The sequence below is a fragment of the Chrysemys picta genome, chromosome 8, assembly GCF_011386835.1.
Source record: "Chrysemys picta bellii isolate R12L10 chromosome 8, ASM1138683v2, whole genome shotgun sequence".
NCBI lineage: Eukaryota > Metazoa > Chordata > Testudines > Emydidae > Chrysemys > Chrysemys picta.
Window position 1 is genome coordinate 39,475,137 of NC_088798.1, and position 23,375 is coordinate 39,498,511.

Sequence of the window (23,375 nt, forward strand, 5' to 3'; positions counted from 1 at the left end):
CTCTGGTGTCTGACTTTTCCTATACTGTTGCAAGCTGCTTCTGAATTATTCTGTATAGCAGGAGATGAGTTAGGGGGAACTTCTGATCAAGAGCCTGTTCATTTAAACATTATCATATTTAGGGTTACCACATTTTAATTTTAAAAAAGGAGGACACTCCACAGGGCCCCGGCCCCGCTCCAACTCCTCCCCTTCCCCACCCCCAGTCCTGCCCCAACTCCGCCCCTTCCCCAAAGTCCTTGCCCCAACTCTGCCCCCTGCCCTGAATGCTCCGCCCCCTGCTCCTCCCCCTCCCCTGCTTCCCGCGAATCAAATGTTCGCGGGAAGCCTGAAACGGAGGCAGCAGGTAAGCTGGGGCTGGAGCTGGGGCGGGGCGCGGCCGGCCCTCCTATTCGGGTCTGTGCCAAAAGGCACTGGATTGTCCTAAAAAAAATGCCATAATAACATTTAAGTAGGCTGCCTCCTAGGTGTGAAAGGAAAATTTGTTTTGCTTACAGGTACTAGGTCAGTTGAAAGTTGTTGATTAGCAGATACATTCACAATTGCAAATACATGCACTTAAAACATAAAACAACCCCCCTAACTATATATCAGTTTTGATTAAAGCACGTGACCACTTGTCACAAAGGTAGCATCATTGTGCAAAGTGGTTGTGAAATGTGTAACTCTTAAAAAACAGACAACTTTTAAATTATCATACAAATCTGAGACGGGTTTTCATAGCTTAAATTTCATATTTTCTGTGGATTATGATTATTTTCCTTTGATGTAAAGGACAAAAAGCATTGGACTGTTAAAGAGTGAAAAATATGGGCCTGGATTATACATTACTTTATCCTGCCAGGATGAGGCTTGATTGTGAAAGTCAGACATAGGTTTTTCTCTCACATGGAGTCTATAAGATACGGATAAGGATAAGAAGATGGCAAATTCTACCTGAATGGGGAAGAATTGGCTTCAGAGTTCACATTTCTAGTCAGAATTCTCCTTAATATTTTAAAATGTTTTTTATGAAAACAAAATTTTAAAGGACTGTTACTGCCCATGAATTGATAGTAGTAGAACCCAAACTCTACTGATTGTCCTCAAAACCAGAACAGTGCTGACAGAAGCAGGGCAAGCTTCCTTACACGGACCCATCGCTGACATGAAGGGATCACCCTGAGCAGTGGGAGAGGGTAGCTCAGTCTCCATGCCAGGTTCATGCTTTGCTTTCCTGCTCAGGTGGATATTAGTGCGAGAACTGGAGTGAACTGCTTGTGAGGTTCACCATCAGGAAATCTGCAAAGGAGAAGACAACGAGAAAGCATCCACATGTAGAAAAGGCAGCAGCTTAATATAAGTTGCCATCTCAGTCCCAACTCTGGCTACACATTTCAGAAGAGCTCCTTCAGCAGGAGGTGCTTAGACCGTACAAAGCACAGTTACCCATACAAAGACACAGATTCATTACCCACCAATTAATGCTGCACATTAATTTCATTGGTTGTGAAATCTGGATCCCCCATGTGCTTCTAACCCTCCTGGGTCTGAGTACAGCCAGAAGTATAGGAGTACAGTCCTCTCTCAGGGTCTCTATAGGGCCTATCTACATCTTAACTTTTGCAGGGTTTTTGGATTAAAATACATTGACACAAAATAATATATTTTTTTTAATTATCTGGCAACTTTTTGTGAATTTGGACAATCAACGTGGATTAAGTCCATTTTGGGATGAGTTAGTCTGGAAGAAGGTTTGCGTGGATGCATCCACATTTCAGATCAACTTTACAGGGCATTGCCTCACATCTGGATTCACTTGTGTGTTTACCTGTGTGCACTCTATTGCTCTGAGGTCATGTTGACTGTATATTGCCTCATCTTTTTTATTTACTGGCACTCAGACAGGTGGCCTCCATTTACAAGTACACTCTCCTGGAGTTTCTTATCCTTCTCAGTATTATAGCAGCTGGGTCTTGGGCTTCCATGTGGACCAGTGCTCACATCATGGATTACCTCAAGAGCAGCACTCTGCATATATCAAACAAAGCAAATGCTGGACAAGGATCAGTTCCCGTACCATCATGAAGGAAAGGAGCCCCAGCAGAATTATAAAAAACAAGGACAGCAACAAAACTTCCAGCAGTGCTCCCAGTAACTGCTCTTACCATCGCAAGCTGCATCGGATTTATGCCAAAAAGGTCACTTTCAAACCTTTTTTTGTGTACAGCACCAAGCTCAACCGCCACCAGGACTTGGATGAGATTTCCCTGGAAATCCAGATCTCTTCTCCATGCAAGAGCCCAAGGCAGACCCTGTGGAATAGACAGCTTCCAAAACTCAGACAGACACCAGCATCAAAGTGGGAAGGGGACTTCTATCACAATGTATTATATTCTATATTACAATTCAGCTTTACATGGAGATTAGACAACTTCTATTCTAGGTACCTGAGGGCTGCTACCATTTGGGATAGATTTGAATTATAATTATTTCCCAAGTTTATTGGGCTTTTATCACCCTCTTTCCCGCCAGTGCTCAAAATGCCATCCATGATTGGAAAAATTAAGCTTTACAGCTTTTCATTTTCTGAAATATTAAATCCCACATCCATCAGCCAAGTTGGTCCCCCACCCAGCCTCAACCCCTTTCCTGTCCCAGTTAACTTCTCCTCTGCCTATCCCTCCTGGTCAACTCCCTGTTCTCCACCCCCACTGCTCACAAAGGCATCCACTCCAATAGAATATCAGCTTTGGCAGCACTTATTTCTCTGAAATATAAAAAAAATCTTTCTCTCTCCCACTTGACCCCAGGCACTCCCCCCACCCCTCCCAGTTGAGCTGGTGTGCACCTCTGGGGTTAAAACACATTTGTAATGCAGGCATGTGTATTGATGATTCAGAAAGAGAAAACATAATATAAGAAGTACTTTGCATCAGTTTGAGCATTGTCCTGAGCGTTTAGCTTCCTTCGCGTCTTGTAAGGTATTTGTAACTCAGTTAATTGATTTGACAAAAACTGGATTCAAGCTTGTTGCTGGATAAATGAGAGAAGGGGAAGATTGCAATGTGCTCACCTCACCAAGGATGTTGAGCCTTGTAATTAGACAAACCCTGGGGGATGGAAGGCTGACTAAACCAATTGGAGCGAGAGATGTAGAGGAATATTGTAAGCATTGCTTACAGATGTGTAGCTTGGAAGACAATACCCACATCATAGTCCCAGTTAGTTAACATCCGAAGCAAGAGACCCATGTATCTTGTGCATATTGATTTTCTGTCCTTAGAACCTGACAACAAAGGGAACACTATCATATTAGTGGTAACAGATCATTTCACTTGATACACACAAGTGCTTCTCCCATGAAAGATAGGTGTGTTACCACTGTAGCCAAGATATTATGGGACAACTACTTTGTGCACAATGGTTGGCCTGCCAGAATTCACTCTGATCAGAGGTGTGACTTTGAAAGTGGACTTATCAAAGAACTACTACAAATATGTGAGGTAAAGAAATCCTGAACCTCTCCGTATCACCCACAAAAGGCCCTACAGCCAAAATATTTCAACAGGATGTTTTTGAACATGCTTGGGACTCTCAGACAAATACAAAAACACAAATGGAGCCAACATATTTCACAACTAGTTCATGCTTATAATTGTATCAGGGACATTGCTAATGGATTCTCCTCTTGTTACCTAATGTTTGGGAGAGAAGTGAGAATACCTGTGAACATTTGTTTTGGAGTGACTCTAGGTGAAGGAGGCTCTGAGACATATCTTCAAAATGTAACATAATTAAAGCAACACCTGATGAACACCTATCGACTGTCTACAGATGCAGCAGCAAAGACTGCAACTCAGAATAAGACCTGGCATGACAGGCGCATAAGGGAGCAAGAACTACTTCCAGGTGACTGGGCTTTTATAAGGAACTTGGGAGTAAAAGCGAAGAACAAGCTGGAAGACAAATAGAAATCAGAATCCTATGAAGTTGTTCAGAAATACATTGGCTCCAGAGAGAAGAAGGAAGGAGACATGTTAGAACTCTGCACAGGAATTACTTGTTGCTTATTGGGCAGTTGGTATGGTAGGACTCCTGAATCCCTTAAGCAGTCATGTAGAGGCACTACCTCTTAGTACCTAAGAACCCAGGCCATTGAAACCCATTACAGCCAAAGCAGAGGGACACTGGGTAAGTCTCCTATTGATGATTTCCTGCCCTTAGGGGTACAGCAACCCATAAAACCCCCTTGGTGGCACCATCAGAACTGTGAAGTGGAAAAAAAAGCTCTCCATATTATCCCCTCTGTTAGTCAGCATGGATAGAAGACAGGTCCTATAATGGTGTGAAAGGGATGAAGATGGACCCAAGACACACAATTCAGATCCCAATCCAGTTTTCTAACACTCCCAAATTAACAGGTGTTTAGATCTGGGGTTTGGGTTCAGCCTATTATGAAGTCAGGAACCATCTTCTCTGGAAGTCTTTTGCATAACTGTTTCCACAATGGTTGAGATTTAGATGTACAGTCCTAACACCACTATTGAGGTGATGGCTGATGAGAGGCAATCGTTTATTGAACGTCTTCCATGTTGTAAAAATAGTAATGAATATGTATTGTGTCTTTTATTAAACAAGATGAATTACTAGGTTTTTAAATAGAAAATAGAATCTGTTTTTATGCAACTTATGGTGGTGATTCAGACAGTATCCTCAGCTGGTAATTGAAAACCATTTAAAAATTGCTATTCATGTGAAAATCATTTAAAAATTGCTATTCATGGTATTGCATGGATGTAGCTGTGAGTAAAATGTTTGGGGTTTTTTTGGAGATGCTTCTGAAATCAGCACCCAGTTATTTATCAGTAGTGGGCGAGGATCAAAGTGAGGAATGTTAAGTCATTCATTGTCTGGGTACACCGCAAGGACAGGAGATACTTGTTATGGATTTTAATCAGGCCGCAACTTTATTATATAGATGTCTGGGACTACCCGGCAGATAAAGTGTACAGTGCAGTCTAATCCATGCTTATTCAAATAAATTATCAGGGGCTTCCACCAGCCCCCCTTTGTTTCCATCCAGGTCCCCCAGCCAACCCATAGCTTGGAACTTACCATCCACCACCCTCGTAAAAGGGTTAAGGTGGGCTATGAGAATCGGGGGGGGGTTGGCTCCCTGCTGCTGCCTCCCCTGCAACCCCGCTGGGTTCCCAGACATCTCCAAATGTCCTCTGGGGAGGAAGAACCCATTGTTCCTTGTGTAATCCTCAAGGAGCACCAGCAGCTGTATTGTCCTTGACCGGTACTGCAACAACCGCCCTCCACGGAGGGTCGTATAGGAGCCGAGATACGCCCTCCCTGGTGTCCAGCTGAATGCCCAGGTAGGTCAATGTAGGCAACCCATTCTCTGGATCCTTGAATTGACAAGACTTCTCAAAAGAAAACAAAATAAACAACTTGTAAGCCTGGAGCCAAAAATCTCCATTCCGCCAACCACATCATATTCCGAGGTTCCAGAAAGCCAGCGGCATCTGCTCAGGTTCATCTGCCCTGGTGCAAGCTCTTGAAATCAGTCAAACTGGAAACGAGACAAGGCGTCTGCTATGCCATTATCCAGGCCCAGCACATGCTTGAAACAAAAACAGATGTTGAAGCTTAAACATTGTAGAACAAACGCCCTTACCAACTTCATAACCCGGTGCAATCTGGAAGTTTGGTGATTGATAACCTGTACCACTGCCATGTTGTCATACCAGAAGCACACCCTTTTATTAGCCAGCTCCGATCCCCAAATCACCACTGCAACTAAAATGGGGAAAAATTCCAAGAAGGTCATGTCACGCACAACCCCGTTTTTGTGTCCAGGTGGCATGCCTTTTTGTGCACACCATTTGTCTTGATAAAACACCCCCAAACCTGTGCCCCCTGCTACATGAGAGTGGATTTTTAACCCCCCTTGTAATAACCATTCCTCCCTCCACAATGATACCTCATTAAATCGACTCAGAAAACTTTCCCACACCCTCAAGTCTTCCTTCATCTCTCTAGTGACTCATATGTAATGGTGTGGCCTGGCTATGCCGGCCGTTGCCACTGCCAGCCAGGCACAAAACGCCCGCCCCGGGGCAACAACCCTGCAAGCAAAGTTCAAGTGCCCCAGAAAAGATTGCAGTTCCTGTAGCATGAGTTTTTTAGCTCCCACTGCTCTCTGCAGCAACCCCAATAGCTCCTGAAGCTTATCCTGAAGGAGCCGAGATACACCCTCCCTGGTGTCCAGCTGAATGCCCAGGTAGGTCAATGTAGTGGAAGGGCCTTCTGTTTTCTCCTCCACTAGGGGTATCCCCAACTTTTTAGCCAGGGCCTGAAATGTGTCCAACAGGCGAACACACTCATCTGACCCAGCTCGCCCCGCAAACAAAAAATCATCCAAATAATGCACTACTTGGTTTAGTCCCATTGACCGCACCACTGCCCAGTGCAACATTGTACTGAATTTCTCAAAAGCTGCACAAGATACTGATCAGCCCGTGGCCATAGTCTTGTCAAAATAAAATTGCCCCTCAAAACAGAAACCCAACAGGTCAAAGTCCAATGGGTGCACTGGCAGTAACGGGTATGACAGGTGATGAATTAATTGGTATGTCCCTGGGGTCTTCTTGGGGACCAACCCCAGGGGGAAACCTCTTAAATGTGTTATAGGTAACTGATCAAATGGCCCAGCTATCCTGCCCTCCTTTAATTAGTGTGCAATCTTTTTTTTTTAACAATATGTCCCCTCCCAGCTACTGACTTTAAATTTTTTGACATCAAATGAGTCCTGTTTCCCACAAAAGGGATCCAAAATCCTGCTGTAAACCCCTCCCACAAATATGCCCCATCTGCCCTGTTAAGGGTTCTCCTATGGGATTACCCTAGCACATCCGGCCTAACTGGCCTTGGCGCCCGTGCCCATTGCACCACTCCCAGCTCGTCCTCCTCCCCAGCTTGTGCTCTGTGTCCCAGACCCTGCTCCACCCACGCTTGCGCCACCCCCATTCCTGTTTCCTCCCTGTGATCTTCACTTCCCGCTCTGGCAAGAACAGGCTGAATGAGTCCCAAAACATGTCTTGCAAACATGCCTGTATCTACAGGTGCTGCGAAAACCACCACCATCATTAACTGCCCAGCAAATATTATTACGTGCCTGGGGCCCCTCCCAAGCTTGCTGTGGTATGAACAAACCACTGTCTGTGTGAACTCCTGGTGCCCTTGGTGTCATCCACTCCAACCACAGTGTGTGATGAGGTATGTCCCACCTTATCCCAGTTTGGGTTGCTGCCATTAATTGAAACTGCTCATTATAATTAAATAAGGACATGCCCCCAAACATATTGTGTGCCCACCTAATTATGTCCATATACTTAACCAAGGCAGGGATCCTCTCTGGGTAGGCCTGTACTATAACACCTGCATAGATGAGGAAGGCAGCCTCCCAATTTTCTCATGTTCTAGGCAGCCTTGGCCTCTTGGGCAGTTCGTTTTTTGCTTGCCTTGCCCATGTTTACTGTCTGTCAACACCTCCCTATGCAATAGGGATAATATGTCCACGTATTCGCCTCCCAGGATTTTATCTTTAGTTGCACTCAGTAAGTGAACTCCCATCAGGTCAGCCATCCCAGCAGAACCATACTCAGGACTGCATGGAGGGAGTTCTGGAGAGCCCTGCTCCCCCAGAGACCCCCAGGAGTCTCTACTCTGTCCCATGAGGTTACATGCCCTGATGGCCGATGAGTCCCCATGTGCCCAGGGGTTTCATACCCAACAGGGACTTCGCTACCCTTGCTGGAGACCTGCCCCGTCCTGCCCAAACTTGAGCCCATGCTGGGCCTACCCATCACCCTGTGCAGACCCCGCACACCTAGCTGCCTGAAGCTGCTGCAGTAATTGCAGATTAGCTTGCAGCAGGTATGTAATACCATCAGTGCCCACACCGAAGGTGCCACTCCTAGGTGACTCTGCCCAGGCTTCTGGACCTCCCCCTCTGTCTGGGCCTAGAGTATTTACTACCTCAATAGGCTCTGCTACCTTTGCCATCCATCCCCCCAACCTCTGTGTGGTTCAGATCACATTCACCCCTGGGGTCAGCATTACTGCCATCCCTTGTGTTCAATGGAGGAAAACATCCTGATTCTGGGTGCCCTGCTGCCCTTTGGAAGCGCTGTAATGCTGTGGAGAAAACCTCAGAAACAACTTCACTAAACATTTGCTGCACAGCCCTACTGACTACCCCATTAATGCACACAGCCTGCCCACCTTCCCTTTGGTCATTTCCCTTCCTCAGTCCATGAGACTGCCCTGGGTTATTAAGCACACCACCCTGGGCATTAGCAGCCCCCGTACTGGTGAGCACCCCCTGCTGCAATACTGTCTCCCTTGGGTCTCCTTCCAGCCCTTGGGCTCCATTGAGACTGTCCTCTACTGCAGCTGCTGCCTCTGCTTGTCCCTTTTCAGCAAAGGTACAGACACCTGAGCAGCAACCTACTCACAGCCAGAAAGAATTGCAGCCTGATAGCCCAAACATCTAATTGCAGCACGGCTGGTGCATGAAACAGTTACATTCCCTTGCCTTCCCCTCCCAGTGCACATTGATTGTTTCAAAGGCTGACTAGCTTCATTTGCCAATTCACCCTCCCCGATTGCAGCTTCCAGCCTGCCTATGGGTGGAAGTACCTGGGGCAGGGGGATGCTAGTTCCCCTTCTTCCCACTCTCCCCTTTCTGCATGAGCCTCAAGCCACGCTGTCTTGTGACTGCAGCAGACGCCGAGCAGCAGCTTCACTTGTTAAATCACACCCCTTGTGTCCTACTTGTAATTTGCCTCCACCTGCCCTTCCCTGTATCTGGGATCCGGGGGTAATAACAGCCCCCTTTTTTTCCGGAACTCACCCTTTTTCCATGCCCCTGGAGCCATGCTGCTTCTTGATCCTGTTTGCTGGCTTACTCACTGTGTGGAACAAAGAGACTTGCCCCACCCAGGTTTCATACCTTTATGCTCTTTGGACCTCACATTCCAGGGGAGGGGGGGTGAGTCACTGCTGCAAAGCTGACCACCGAGCACCTTTTTTACAGCAGTTTCTGACCTCCTTCCTCCCCCCTCGCCCCCCCATAAAGCAAAGCTGCCCTTCCTGGGTAAGACCCAGACAAACTATGCACCACTTTAGTTGTGGTGCAGTCATTCACAAATGGAGATCTTGTAACATGCATTATTATTAAATGCTGGCAACTTGCTCAGGGATGTACAGGACATAAATATACAGCCCAGCCTCCATATGTTTAAAGTGTTAAGAGTCCAATCCGCTGATAGTTTTATTAATATACATTTCTTTATTTCCATGTGTAGTCTTACTGTAGTCAGGATCACGGTGTCTGAGGCAGACTCAGATATGAAAAAACTGACTGAAAGAACCAGAACAGAATACATGCTTAACAGTTTTAACATTCAACATAGGAATATAAGAACTGCCATACTGAATTAGACCAGTGGTCCCTCTAGTCCAGGATCCTGTCTCCGAACAGTAACATTATAAGGTGCTTCAGAGGAAGAAACCCTGCAGCTGGCACTTATGGGATAACCAGCTCCTAAGGAAAATTCACTATTAACCCCCAGTAATTAGAACTGGGCTTCCAACCCAAGTTTGAAGATAAATATGTGAAGGTGTTTGAGCACTGCAGAAGAAGTCATACAAGACGGGGAGTGGATATTAAACAAGATTCAAATGAGAAATATGCTTATGCAATGGAATGTTCCATACAGAGAAGTAGCAAAAATTTTGTAAACAATCAGTTCCTACTGTAATAACTGGAGGTCACCTCCAAGAAAAGCAGAAGGTGCTAAAATGAGCTTCAAGGCTTTTAGACCTATTAGTATCCCTGCCAACTGAGCAACTTTCTATCCAAGCTTTTAGGAGGCTTGTGTAGTTTAACTCAATCTTTCATATCATGCATTGTCTTGTCAGCAAAAGATTAGGATTTCAACATAGCACAGCCCCTTCAGTGAAAATTTCAGTTACTTCCTGATTACTTAACTCATATTTCTTCTGATTTTCAATCCAATACCCAGAATTGCAAATGAGGGAGATCTTTTGGATTAATCCTGGACTTTTCTGTTATGATTCCTATTCAGCTGCCTCAGAAATGGTCTGTCTGAAATTGAACATTTTGTTTTCCATCTGAGTGGTCATGTACAGTGCATTTCATCCCTCATTTAAATTTCTCATCTACCTGACACCCGTTTACGTATTGCTCCAGTTTCTCCTGCAATCATCCACATGACTCTTTCTGGTTTTGTTTGACGCTGTATTAAAGTAGACCACATTCTTGTTAACAGAAATAAGCACTAAAAGTGGTTGAGTGCTGCTTCCAATGAAGACAAATTACTGAGGGAAATGCAGTGACTAAGCACATTGTAAAGTTAAAGACTGCCTTAATGGTTCAAAATCAGCTTATGAGGATGAAATGATTTCACTGACATACAGTTGGGATGGACCTTACTGATTTCACACAATAACTTGCTTAAGGTACCATGTTATTGTCATTTCACTAAGAACTACATGGTAAAGGGTACACTGAATTCAATAGCTCTGGTAGCATTCATGCCTATACAACCTAATTTTACCCCTGGGTAGGTCCTTAGTCTAATTTATTTCACCACCATATGCTTATTGAGGTGAATATATGTGGGCATAACATTTGTTCCATAAGTACTTTTAAATAAAAGCGAAAACTATTAGAATTTCCTATGAGCATATATGTAACATAGATAGTGGATAGTTCAGATAATTTCACAACTGGTGAAATCATAGGGTGGTTCTCTTTAGTTTAAGCTTTACGTATTATATTCCCTAAAATGTCAGCTTTAAGATAGCACAACTTACTTTCCAGTGACATCAAGCATTTATAGAAACACTATATTGTGGACAGTATTTTTTTCATCACAAATTATTACATCAGTAGTGTTACCACAGCTGGAATGAATTATGTTTCAGGATTTCCATAACACCTTTTTTGAACTTGCAGATACAAATCACCTTGAGCAGGAACGCCATTAGTATATGAGCTTTTATTCTCAAAAAATATGGTTGAAATTGGATAGAATATTTTGAACTCATGGCAGCATAAAAACACCACTTTTTTGGTGGCAGATGGGGAACTCAGCTTTTTTTTTTGGAAGTTTACTATTAAAAACCCCTTTAAAAGCTGGCTTTTTTTTTTCTTCCCAAAAAGCATTTTGAAAATTATACCATCATATTGTTTTGTAGTGTATGACATTACTATGATTGGTTGGACTTAGGCACACAAACTTCTGGTTCCAGAATTCTTTGCTTTAAAAACAGTTAAAACTATATTAATATTGCCTAATGTGTGGCACCAGAGTGGTTATTTCTACGAAACACAGGTCACCCATACTGCAAGAATTACATGAGTTTAGTGTGATGGCAGGGATTGATGCACACATAGAGTAAATGGCAAAACAATGTCAAGATTTGTCAGGAAAATCATGAATCTAAACATACTCTTTTGCATCCTGGGGAGAGCCAACAAATCCTCATTGACTATGTTGGACCATGTAGTGGGGTGGTCATCTGCTCCTGCCTGGAAGGGCTTGAAACAGCCCTTCGAGAGGGCTGTGGCAGGGGAAAAGCTGGGCTGATTGGGGGAAAACAGCCTCAGCTGTGGCCACGCCCCAAACAGACCCAGCTGGCCCTATGAAGGCCAGGGAAGCCAGGAACAAACACTCTCTCTCTGCCTTTAGAGGGAGAAGGGCCTGGCTGCTAGGGAGCGTACCTGGGTACATAAGGTGGAGCAGGGCTGGGGGAAGGCAAGAGGAGCTGGGGAGCTCTGGCCTGGAAACCCCCCAGACTGCAGGCCTAGGGTAAGGCCAACTGGGTACTGGGGTTGCAAAGGGGCAGCCCACGGGTAGGCAGAGGCAGCAGGCCCAAACCCCTTTGCCTATGATAAGTGGCTTATACTGTAGTCTGCCCCAGTGAATGGGGGCTAGATGGAGCCTGGGCAGTAGCCAAGACTGAGGCAAAGTGGGGATAGTGGGTGGGGGTTCCCCTGGGAGGGGGAGACCCAGGACTGAGGGGTTCTGCAAGGGGGGCAGAAACCCAGTGAAGGGGCACTAGGTCCTGGGAGGGACACATGGGCCAGAGTGAGGTATGGTGGATCACCAGCCTGCAGAGGGTGCTCTGGCACTGGGATGAGCTAATTCCCGAGGACAACCAGCAGGAGGCGCTGCAGGGGTGAGTCCACACCCTTACAGACCATTTATGGGATATGGTGAGAAACATTCACATAAAAAAGAATCTGACACACCAGAAAAGGGCAGACAAATAAACAGTGACAAGTTTTTTAAGTGCTTGTAGACAAATGTTAGAAGTCTAAATAATAAGATGGGTAAACTAGAGTGCCTCGTGTTAAAGGAGGATATTGATATAATAGGCATCACAGAAACCTAGTGGCGTGAGGATAATCAAGAGGACCCAATCATTCCAGGGTACAAAATATATTGGAAGGACAGAACAGGTCATGCGGAGGGGGGGTGAGAGAGGAGAGGGGAGGAAGTGGCACTATATGTGTAAGAAAATGTAGAATCAAATGAAGCAAAAATGTTGAATGAAGCCACATGTTCCATAGAATCTCTATGGATAGTAATCCCATGCTCTAATAATAATATAACAGTAGGGATCTATTATCAACCACCTGACCAGGACAATGATAGTGATGATAAAATGCTAAGGGAGATTAGAGAGGCTATCAAAATAAAGAACTTAATAATAGTGGGTGATTTCAATTCTCCCCATATTGACTGGGTACATGTCACTTCAGGATGAAATGCAGAGACAAAATTTCTTGATACTTTAAATGATTGCTTCTTGGAGCAGCTGGTACAGGAACCTACAAGGTGAAAGGCAATTCTCGATTTAGTCCTGAGTGGAGCGCAGGATCTGGTCCAAGAGGTAATTATAACAGGACCGCTTGGAAATAGTGACCATAATATAATAACATTTAACATTCCTGTGGTGGGACGAACACCTCAACATCCCAACACTGTGGCATTTAATTTCAAAAAGGGGAACTATGCAAAAATTAGGAGGTTAGTTAAACAGAAATTAAAAGATACAGTGTCTAGAGTGAAATCCCTGCAAGCTGCATGGACACTTTTCAAAAACACCATAATAGAGGCCCAACTTAAATGTATACCCCAAATTAAAAAAAACACAGTACAAAACTAAGAAAGAGCCACCATGGCTTAACCATGTAAAAGAAGCAGTGAGAGATAAAAAGGCATCTTTTAAAAAGTGGAAGTCAGATCCTAGTGAGGTAAATAGAAAGGAGCATAAACACTGCCAAATTAAGTGTAAAAATGTAATAAGAAAAGCCAAAAAGGAGTTTGAAGAACAGCTAGCCAAAAACTCAAAAGGTAATAACAAAATGTTTTTTAAGTACATCAGAATCAGGAAGCCTGCTAAACAACCAGTGGGACCCCTGGATGATCGAGATACAAAAGGAGCACTTAAAGACGATAAAGTCATTGGGGAGAAGCTAAATGAATTTGCTTTAGCCTTCAGAGCTGAGGATGTTAGGGAAATTCCCAAACCTCAGCCGTCCTTTGTAGGTGACAAATCTGAGGAATTATCACAGATTGAAGTGTTTTACCAATCTATTAGAGTTCTTTGAAGGATCAACAAACATAACATAAGAACATAAGAACATAGTCGACATAGTATACTTATATTTCCGGAAAGCCTTTGACAAGGTCCCTCTTACGTAAATTAAGTTGTCATGGGTTAAGAGGGAAGATCCTTTCATGGACTGAGAACTGGTTAAAAGACAGGGGAAAAAAGGGTAGGAATAAATGGTAAATTTTCAGAATGGAGAGGAGTAACTAGTGGTGTTCCCCAAGGATCAGTCCTAGGACCAATCCTATTCAACTTATTCATAAATGATCTGGAGAAAGGGGTAAACAGTGAGATGGCAAAGTTTGCAGATGATACTAAACTGCTCAAGATAGTTAAGACCAAAGGAGACCGAAGAACTTCAAAAAGATCTCACAAACCTAAGTGATTGGGCAACAAAATGGCAAATTTAATTTAATGTGGATAAATGTAAAGTAATGCACATTGAAAAAAATAACCCCAACTATACATACAATATGATGGGGGCTAATTTAGCTACAACTAATCAGGAAAGAGATCTTGGAGTCATCGTGGATAGTTCTTTGAAGACATCCACGCAGTGTGCGGCGGCAGTCAAAAAAGCAAACAGAATGTTAGGAATCATTAAAAAAAGGGATAGAGAATAATATGGAGAATATCTTATTGCCCTTATATAAATCCATGGTATGCCCACATCTTGAATACTGTGTACAGATGTGGTCTCCTGATCTCAAAAAAGATATACTGGCATTAGAAAAGGTTCAGAGAAGGGCAACTAAAATAATTAGGGGTTTGGAGAGGGTCCATATAAGGAGAGATTAAAGAGGCTAAGACTTTTCATCTTGGAAAAGAGAAGACTAAGGGGGGATATGATAGTTATATAAAATCATGAGTGGTGTGGAGAAAGTGAATAAGGAAAAGTTATTTACTTGTTCCCATAATATAAGAACTAGGGGCACCAAATGAAATTAATGGGCAGCAGATTTAAAACAAATAAAAGGAAGTTCTTCAAACAGTGCACAGTCAACCTTGCCTGAGGAGGTTGTGAAGGCTAGGACTATAACAGGGTTTAAAAGAGAACTAGATACATTCATGGAGGTTAAGTCCATTAATGGCTATTAGCCAGGATGGGTAAGGAATGGTATTCCTAGCCTCTGTTTGTCAGAGGGTGGAGATGGATGGCAGGAGAGAGATCACTTGATCATTACCTGTTAGGTTCACTCCCTCTGGGGCACCTGGCATTGGCCACTGTCGGTAGACTGGATACTGGGCTGGATGGACCTTTGGTCTGACCCAGTACTGCCATTTTTATGTTCTTATGTTTTTTATTTCAATAAATGTGATTCTAAATGGCCTTAAGTATTCAGTGTGAATTCAGCTAATTCAGTGCAGACAGTGGAAGTGTTAAAACAATTGTTTACAGGGATGGGACTTCCTGAATGGATTGTAAGTGACAATGGAACTCAATTCACATCCAAAGAGTTTCAATTGTTTGACACGTTTCATGCCATTTGTTTTGACAGTTTTCCTACTGGGGATGCGTTAGTAGAAAGGTTTATCCACACATTTAAGCAAGTGATTCATGATATGGCTCCAAATAAAGGTAGCTCACAATACAATATTGTGGATTTTCTATTGCCCTATAGAAATGCGGTACATACCACCACAAATTAGATGCCAGGAATAATTTAAGGTCTCACTTGGACTTGTTAAAGCCCAATCTGCAGAGGGACATTCTTAAGAAATAGTGTGATCAGACTCCTGACTGTGAAGTTTTCATAGGGAAGAAAAATCGAAGAGAGTGTCTACACTGCCACTTTCAGTGCTAAAACTTTAGTCGTTCAGGGGTGTGAAAAAATACCCCCCGAGCGACAAAAGTTTTGGCGCTGGAAAGCGCTAGTATATACAGCGCTTTATCGCTGGGAGCCACACTCCCGGCGATAAAGCTCCCACGCCTCATTCGGGGTGGGGGTGGGGTTATCGCTGGGAGAGCTCTCCCTCTGCAATAAAGCGTGTCTACACGGCGCATGTCACAGCGCTGATAACCAACAGAATTTGTGGAAACATGGACTAAGTCACATAATGTCTTCTGATATAGAAGCAGTGCTGAATATATCATGGAGAAGACACATTAAACCCACTTTTAAAATCTTCTGCACCAGTGATGCCTATTGGGAATACCAAGATTACAGCTGTAGACAGTGACTTGTAATAATCCCAGTGAGTCCCATGTCCCAGCTTCTACTACAAGTGACCCTAGCACTACAGAATGTTCCTGATAGCTACATCAGAAAGGACAGACACTACTCCACATACTGTTGTGATAGCTACAAGACATTATACAGAGCAATTGTAATCTGCTTCTCAGATTGTTTGTAGCATATTGTATATCTTATAAAAATAACGTATTTCTAACATATTTTTGTTTATATCCTCTTACTTGAAAGGGGGCGGAGTATGTGGTGTACAGGAATTGGGTCATCTCCCTTTAAATAGTTTGAGTTCTTTAGTGGTTGTTGCTATCTCCTGTGTTTCAGAAGCTACCAGAAAACACATCGAAACCATCTTAACTGGTACCAGCCAATTTGACAACCTTCTTGTTTCAGCAGAGGTCAACACCTGAATGAAGAAGGAGAGTGAATTATCTTCACACCTTTAGAGATGGTCTCTAAAGATTGATGAGGCTGCTTGGGAAAGCTTGCATTTCTTCTGCCCATACACTACCTGTTGTGTGGATGAAGATAGGATCTATGTCTCTAGAGCTAGTCTGATTTTATAGAAAGCAGCTGGATCTGACATATTGACAAACACAGTGTGCAGGCACAGCATGTGCTAATGAGAGAACACGACAGTCAAACAGCGAAAAAAAATTAAGTATGACAAATCTAGAGTTACCTAGGACGGGATCTCCTTTTTTCTCACATCAACAATTATAAACTGCTAAAAAAATAATTGTTGCTGGCTGCTTGATAACATATGTGGGAAGATCTGGTAGTCCCAGGCTGGTTCCTACTGGGAAGACATGTCTACATCACACACAAACCTTATCACACTTGGCACCTTTATTGGCCATCTCTGCAAATGTCTACAATGTAATGAATTATTCACCCACTCTTCTAGTTGTGGTTGGGACAAATTGTGGTGCAATGTCAAGAAGCTCTGCTCACCCACTCATGCTTCTGACTTCTCTTCCCTCCACCCCCACAAAATATCCCTTATACTGAGGATAGGGGAATCTTCTGCACCAAACAGCTAGAGTGAGAATCCAGGGTTCAGTCCTCAAAGTCCAGGAATATTCATAGTGGCAATTTTGAATCCAAAATCCAGGCCCATCTCTACTTTTAAACATCTCCAGTCTGTCTCTACAGGAAAGCTTTCACTGTCTATGAAAACAAGCCGGGGGTTAAGAAAATGTTATTCCAAGGCCCCCTCCCAGGCTCTCAAATTGAATCAGAATAATATGTTTCTTCTGTGAAACTAACAATCATATTATATTTGCCTATAAAAAATCATAATGCTAATCAAATGATCAGAAGGTTTGAAGGTTTTTTATGACTGATTCCCTGTCACATGAGCAGTTGTATCTTAAAGAATTTATTACAGTAACAATCTTTGTTGCTAAATGTGTTCCAACATATTTATGGAGTGATGTTTTAGTTTTTACTGACCCTTATTTGCATAATGCTAATAGCAAAGTTTGTGCCACTAATGAGGAAAATACATATAAAATGATTGTGACTTGTAATTAAAAACAACAAACACTGTTATACTTCAATATGTAGCTAAGTCCTTACACAAAATGTACTCCTTCACAAAATGATGTAGAAGAAAATCAATAACCATTAGATGGGGAAATGTAATTTACTGAAAGGTTTGCATGCACATTTAAAATAAATGTGAGGCCATCTGATGTAGGTTTAAAGGGGGGAATCTTTTGTACAATCAATATGCATTTGTGTCACCCATAAACACAATCCTAAAAGTGTCTAATAAATACTGATTTGGTTTAATGTTTCATATAATATGTTGCATTCAAAATAATATTCAGAAGGCAATTACAATAATACTGCAAACTTTGATAAATATGGCCACAGTCCTGCCACTGATTGCTAGGCAGACTGCTGTACCCACTGTTTACAACAGAACAGGTAACATTGGAGCTCACAACCACCCAATGTGCCTTCGTTGCGATGTAGAGCTCTTTACTGGGATGATGGTTTTCAAAATGTTCGTTGCCTAGATCCATATTTAGGCACCTAAATAAATGGGCAGATTTATCCAAAATACAAAACAGCACCTGTGATGTTTCCCAGGGCACCCAGGGTTGCAGAAACCTTGCTACCATCTGCCTGAAGCATGAGGAACTTTGTCTGTGACTGCCAGGGGTCAGCTCCCCAACTCCCTGGCAACAATAGCACCCCTTTTAGGCTGAGCAGCCCTGCTGTCACTCTGTAAGTTAGGGATAGACACACCCGAACCCTCTGAGCATATCCTGGGAGAGTCCATCCCCTGGTCCATTGGACACTCGCAGTATTTACAGATTTACTGCTTCCAAAGAGACAGTATACCCCAACTTACCAGTGTCACCTCAGCTCACAGGTCCATTTAATTCACAGCACTTAGATAGGTATGCAGTATTGTTGTAGGCATATCAGTCCCAGGATAGTAGAGAGACATGGTAGGTGAGGCAATATCTTTGTATTGGAAACAAATGGTTACATATAATATAAAATCATAAGAGGCAATATAGAGCCTACACTTAATTAGCAGCTGCTCTCATGTCTTGTAGAGGCTTGCTCAGCCACAATCCTTGCAGTGCTTTACAACCAGGCTGGCTGTGACCCTCCTTTCCTGAGATAAGCATGCTTCCTCCTGGGGTGGAAGATAACAACCTTCATGTGGCCACCCTGTTAAGTGGGAAACCATGATTAATGTTAATGAACATCAACTGTGGACCTCTAAATCAAAAAAGGAACAAAATAAGCCTACCTTCTTAGGGCCAATGTCCTAGGCAAATTGGACTGTGGTAAAGATTTGCCAGTTGAATGTTGAAGGACCGTCATGGTCCAAGTGTAACTACCTGAGAAAATTCTGAAGATAACCAGCAGTGATGTCCTTGCCCTCCAGGAGAGACCTATATCATAAATGAAGAAAAAGCCCATTGCTACAAAATCAATGGCTATAAACTCATAGACAGCAATTACCACCCAAAATAGAGGCTGGCAATTTACATAAAGCAGGTGATCAACAAATACTACCTCCTACAAGACAAAACAAACAACTACAATCTCTGTGTGCATCTGCAAGCTAGCCATTGTTAACATATACAAACCATCTGGTGCATGGTGGCAGCTCTGCAGAATGCACAGGACCATATGGTATCTGTGAGTGACTTTAATAGTCACCACACACAGTGAGGCTATGCAGAAAACATCATTGCAGGCAAAAAACTGACACCGTGGGCACTGGCAAATGATATGCTCCTCCTTTTTGATGCAAAACAGCACATCACTTTCCATTCTGCAAGATGGGGCAGAGGATACTGCCCTGACCGGACATTCATCTCTACTGATACCCGCATCGCGGATCGTCCTTGATGACTTCCTGAACAGCCAGCAGAGACCAGTACTGACCTGTATTATTATTCAAATCCCAGTTCTCTACTCAAAACTGGAGCCACCCTTGAACTTCAAAAAAGTAGTGTGGGCCTCCTCCACTATGACTCCAGAGAATAGAGTCTCTTGCATTCCCCCAACGCCAAAAGCTTTTGCCGTTGCTGTGCTCTTAATCTCTGCCGTAAAGAAGAACATCACCCAGGGACCCAGATTATTAAACATTCCTTTCTGGACTGCAGAGAGCCAAGAGCTCCTTCACAAGTATGACGAGTGTAGAGACCCAGACACTGGAAAAACCCTCCTGGAGTCATTGAATGCAGCAAGGTGGAAATGGTGGCTTGAATGTGTAGAAAGTCTAAACTTCACACACTCGAGCAGGTGTGCCTGGAACCTGCTGAGACACCTGGGGGCTGCAAATCCCACACATGCTACTAGGCCACAGGTGAAAGAGTGTGCCATCTCTGCTAAACTTTTGTGGGCATCAAAATGGCCAGTGGACAAGCAGTATTGTGGACAAGTCCAGCATCTACTTCGACAGGTGATGTCGACATGTGCTCCAGTGTCTCAATGGCCTGGATCATTCACAAGTGAGGAGATCATTATTGCCACAAAATTGGGGAAAGCAGTGGGGAAAAGTGGTGTCGATTCTGAGTTCTTATACAACCTGGGTCCTCTGGCATGGAAACGGATTATACAGCTTTTTACCAACGTCCTGGAGACCCGTGAAATCCCCCACATGTGGAGAGAAGTCAAGATAATTGCATTTCTAAAGCCTGAGAAACCTTCATATCTCTCTTCTAGTTATAGGCTAATCCTCCCCTTGAGCACCACCTACAAGGTGATGGAGTGTATGATTCTGAACTGAATCAGGCCCACTGGATGCCAGCCTACCCAAGGAGCAAGCTGGTTTTCAACAACACAGAAGTTGCTGCAACCAGGTCCTGGCCCTCACTACAAACATTGAGGCCAGATTCTAACAAAAACTCAAGACTGATACTGCTTTCATCGATCTGTCAGCATCATGACAAGTCTGGAAGGATGCTTTGCTAATGAAACTGGCCAAAGTAACCCCCTGTGTGCAGTTTCTCAGGCTGCTGAAAACCATGCTTAGTGTCTGAAGGATGTGGGTGCACCTGAGAAGTCAAACCATCAAGCCACTCAATTTGAATAATGGGCTACCACAAAGTTCTGTTCTTGCTCCGACGCTCTTCAATGTGTACACAAGTGATGTGCCTGAAACAATAGCACAGATATTTGCATATGCTGATGATTTGGCACTTGCACTTCATGCCCGTAGCTTTAAAGAAACTGAAAAAAGAACAGGAGTACTTGTGGCACCTTAGAGACTAAGGAATTTATTTTAGCATAAGCTTTTGTGGGCTACAGCACACTTCATTGGATGCAGCCCACGAAAGCTTATGCTCAAATAAATTTGTTAGTCTCTAAGGTGCCACAAGTACTCCTGTTCTTTTGCGGATACAGATTAACACAGCTGCTACTCTGAAAGAAATTGAAGTGATCCTTACATCTCACCTTTCGATCATGGAAGATGACTTCCAAAAGCAGCAGCTGAGCCCAAATTTGAGCAAATCAGTAGTCTCGACTTTCAACCTTGACAACAGAATCACACAAGAGTCTGTCGAGTTTTGTGGTGAAACTGTGTTATGACCCAAAGCCAACATATCTTGGTGTCATTCTTGACCGCACACTGACCTTTCATGACCATCCCAAGAAAGTAGCCTCTAAAGTGAAGACTTGCGTCAACATTATTCAAAAGTTAGTTGGAACAAGCTGGGGATCAACTGCCCAATTGCAGCAGTAGGCCAATACCCTGAGCTGTTGTCTCCCCATTCACACTAACACAAGCACTCTTAGCCTCCATTCGGAGACTCAGTATGTAAAAGGGATTAGTGTTTTAATGGAAAGTAGTTTAAGAGGAGAGCTGCCAAAAGTCATTTTCAAGTTAAAAATCATGAGCCAGATTTTCTGATTTATTAGGGCATCAGCATTCTAGGCCAATGGAGGATTCCTATAGCACAGGAGAAATCACTGAAAGGCAAAGAGCCATTTCTACCTCCAATATATGGAAGTGTACCTTAGGAAGTGGGAGTATGATTCCAGCTGCCTGAACACTGTCCTGGGAGCCCATGGGAGCCAATTGCAATTTAGAGCACAATCACACAATGTTGCAATGTATGAATTCCAAACAAAAATATGGATTAGTTTTATAAATAAAAAAAACAAACTCTATTTTCACTAGAATTAGAAACAAATAAAAACAGAGAAGTCTAAGGTTTTGTAAATTTTTTTTAAAAAAATAAATTTGGGGGAAGGGAGTTTACAACAATTTGCCTTTAAAATTAACCATAATGCATCAAGTATTTTGCTATCTCTAGCAATATGCTTGAGAGAATTTGTCCAAATACATAAAACACTGATGGGTTTGAAATAAGAAGGAGAGAAAAATGACATTGATTTTATTTACAAATCTGTAGTACTGCATTTGCAAAATAAGGTCAACTTTTCCCAGATTGTTTTTTAAAAGTCAAATAATTTGGGGGTAATATTTATTTTAAAAACATAGAAAATAAAGTTTACATTTGTTTGCTTATAATGTAGTATAGTAGAAACTTACTTAAACTGTGCATACAAATATGCATGGATGCCAATTGGATTCAATTTATCCTGACTTAATTTGATTTAAATTGATGGGTCTTTTGACACAAGCTGTACTGACTAATTGTTGCTTATTGGGGTGCACTAAATCAGTGAGCATGGCAATCAAAAACTAAGCCAGATGTTCATATTTTCTTTGATTGCCCACAGCCTTACGTTGGAAAAAGAATAATTTTGCTGATTGACTTCTGTTAGCATCTGTCAAAGTGTCGATTGCATTACAGATATGACTGTCAAAATAAGCAGAATGGGTCTGATTCTTCCTCATTTACCCAAGTATAAATCACGAGCAGCTCTGTTGAGGTCATTGAATTACACCAGTGTAAAATATGAAAATGATAGTAGAATTAGACCAAATGTCTTTATAAGTAGCTGAAATCACCATACTGATATATTTATAGTCATGCATTTCTTCTCTATTTCTATTGCAAGAAACTAATAACATTATAGCAATGCCATTGAGACCACTAGAGTCGGGGGGCTGCATGTATTGTTCTTACTTGTGAACTTTCAGGAGAAATCTCTAGAGTAAAATCTTGACTTAAGTTTGGCCCATAGAGGCATCATTCAGGAATGACTTTTTATTATTATATTTTTATTTTTTAAATTGAGTTACAAGAGTATTAGAAAAAATATTCCCGGTATAAAATGCCTTTGTGTTTTATAGTCTTAAATATATTTATTTTATTTTTTTATTATGTAGAACAAGGGGCTACAGTTGTTCATTCCAAAATATCGATTACATTGTTTTTGAGGTTTTGAAAAACAAAACTTATTGGGAAGTGGTGGAATAACTGTAAGATGTCTGAAGGAATTTCTTGGAACTCAGCTCAAAACTTTAGATCTCTGAGATCTACAAACTAAGCCAAGTTTGATGTTTCTAATGTCCCAATAATTTCTGAATAGAGTACAAAATTTCCAGTTGAAGCATATGGGAAAAGGTTTGTTTTTTCTTTCTCCCATGACAGAATAACTGAATTTGCCCAAATGTTCCAAAAATATTGAAATGATACTAAGCTTGAAAAATTTCAATTCAGCCCAGGATTCATGGAGAATAAAGTTTAAGTCCACATTTTCATCCTCCCTTCCTGAGCAGCCTCAAGTGCCTCCTGGCCCGTAGATCAGGATCCTGGGTCATTACATATTGGAAATTCCTGGCAGTGCACAAGGATGGTGGGGTGGAAACAACAGGTGTTTTTACCACTTTTGTACCACTTGGATTCCAGGCTCCCTCACTCAGGGACTGCTGAGGGGCTATTCCAGCAGCAAAGCACTCTGACCACATCCCCCTCCATTCCTCTTCCATCTCCAGGACATCCAGGTAATCTTCCTGCCAAGGAAAATTCCCAGCTGGGAGGAGATCCAGTTGCTTTCTGATCTCTTTATGCCAAAAGAGTAGAGTTGTGG

The 23,375-nt window shown here is 42.7% G+C and overlaps 1 long non-coding RNA gene across 1 annotated transcript; it reads right to left on the minus strand.

The window, feature by feature from the left end:
- Positions 1 to 283: 283 nt before the first annotated feature.
- LOC112059024 (uncharacterized) lies at positions 284 to 9,024 on the minus strand. The gene is made up of 4 exons (XR_002888229.3): positions 8,906 to 9,024; positions 5,098 to 5,611; positions 2,148 to 2,294; positions 284 to 1,281 (listed from the first exon to the last, which is right to left on the minus strand). It is a non-coding gene; the product is annotated as an uncharacterized LOC112059024 (long non-coding RNA).
- Positions 9,025 to 23,375: the final 14,351 nt, after the last annotated feature.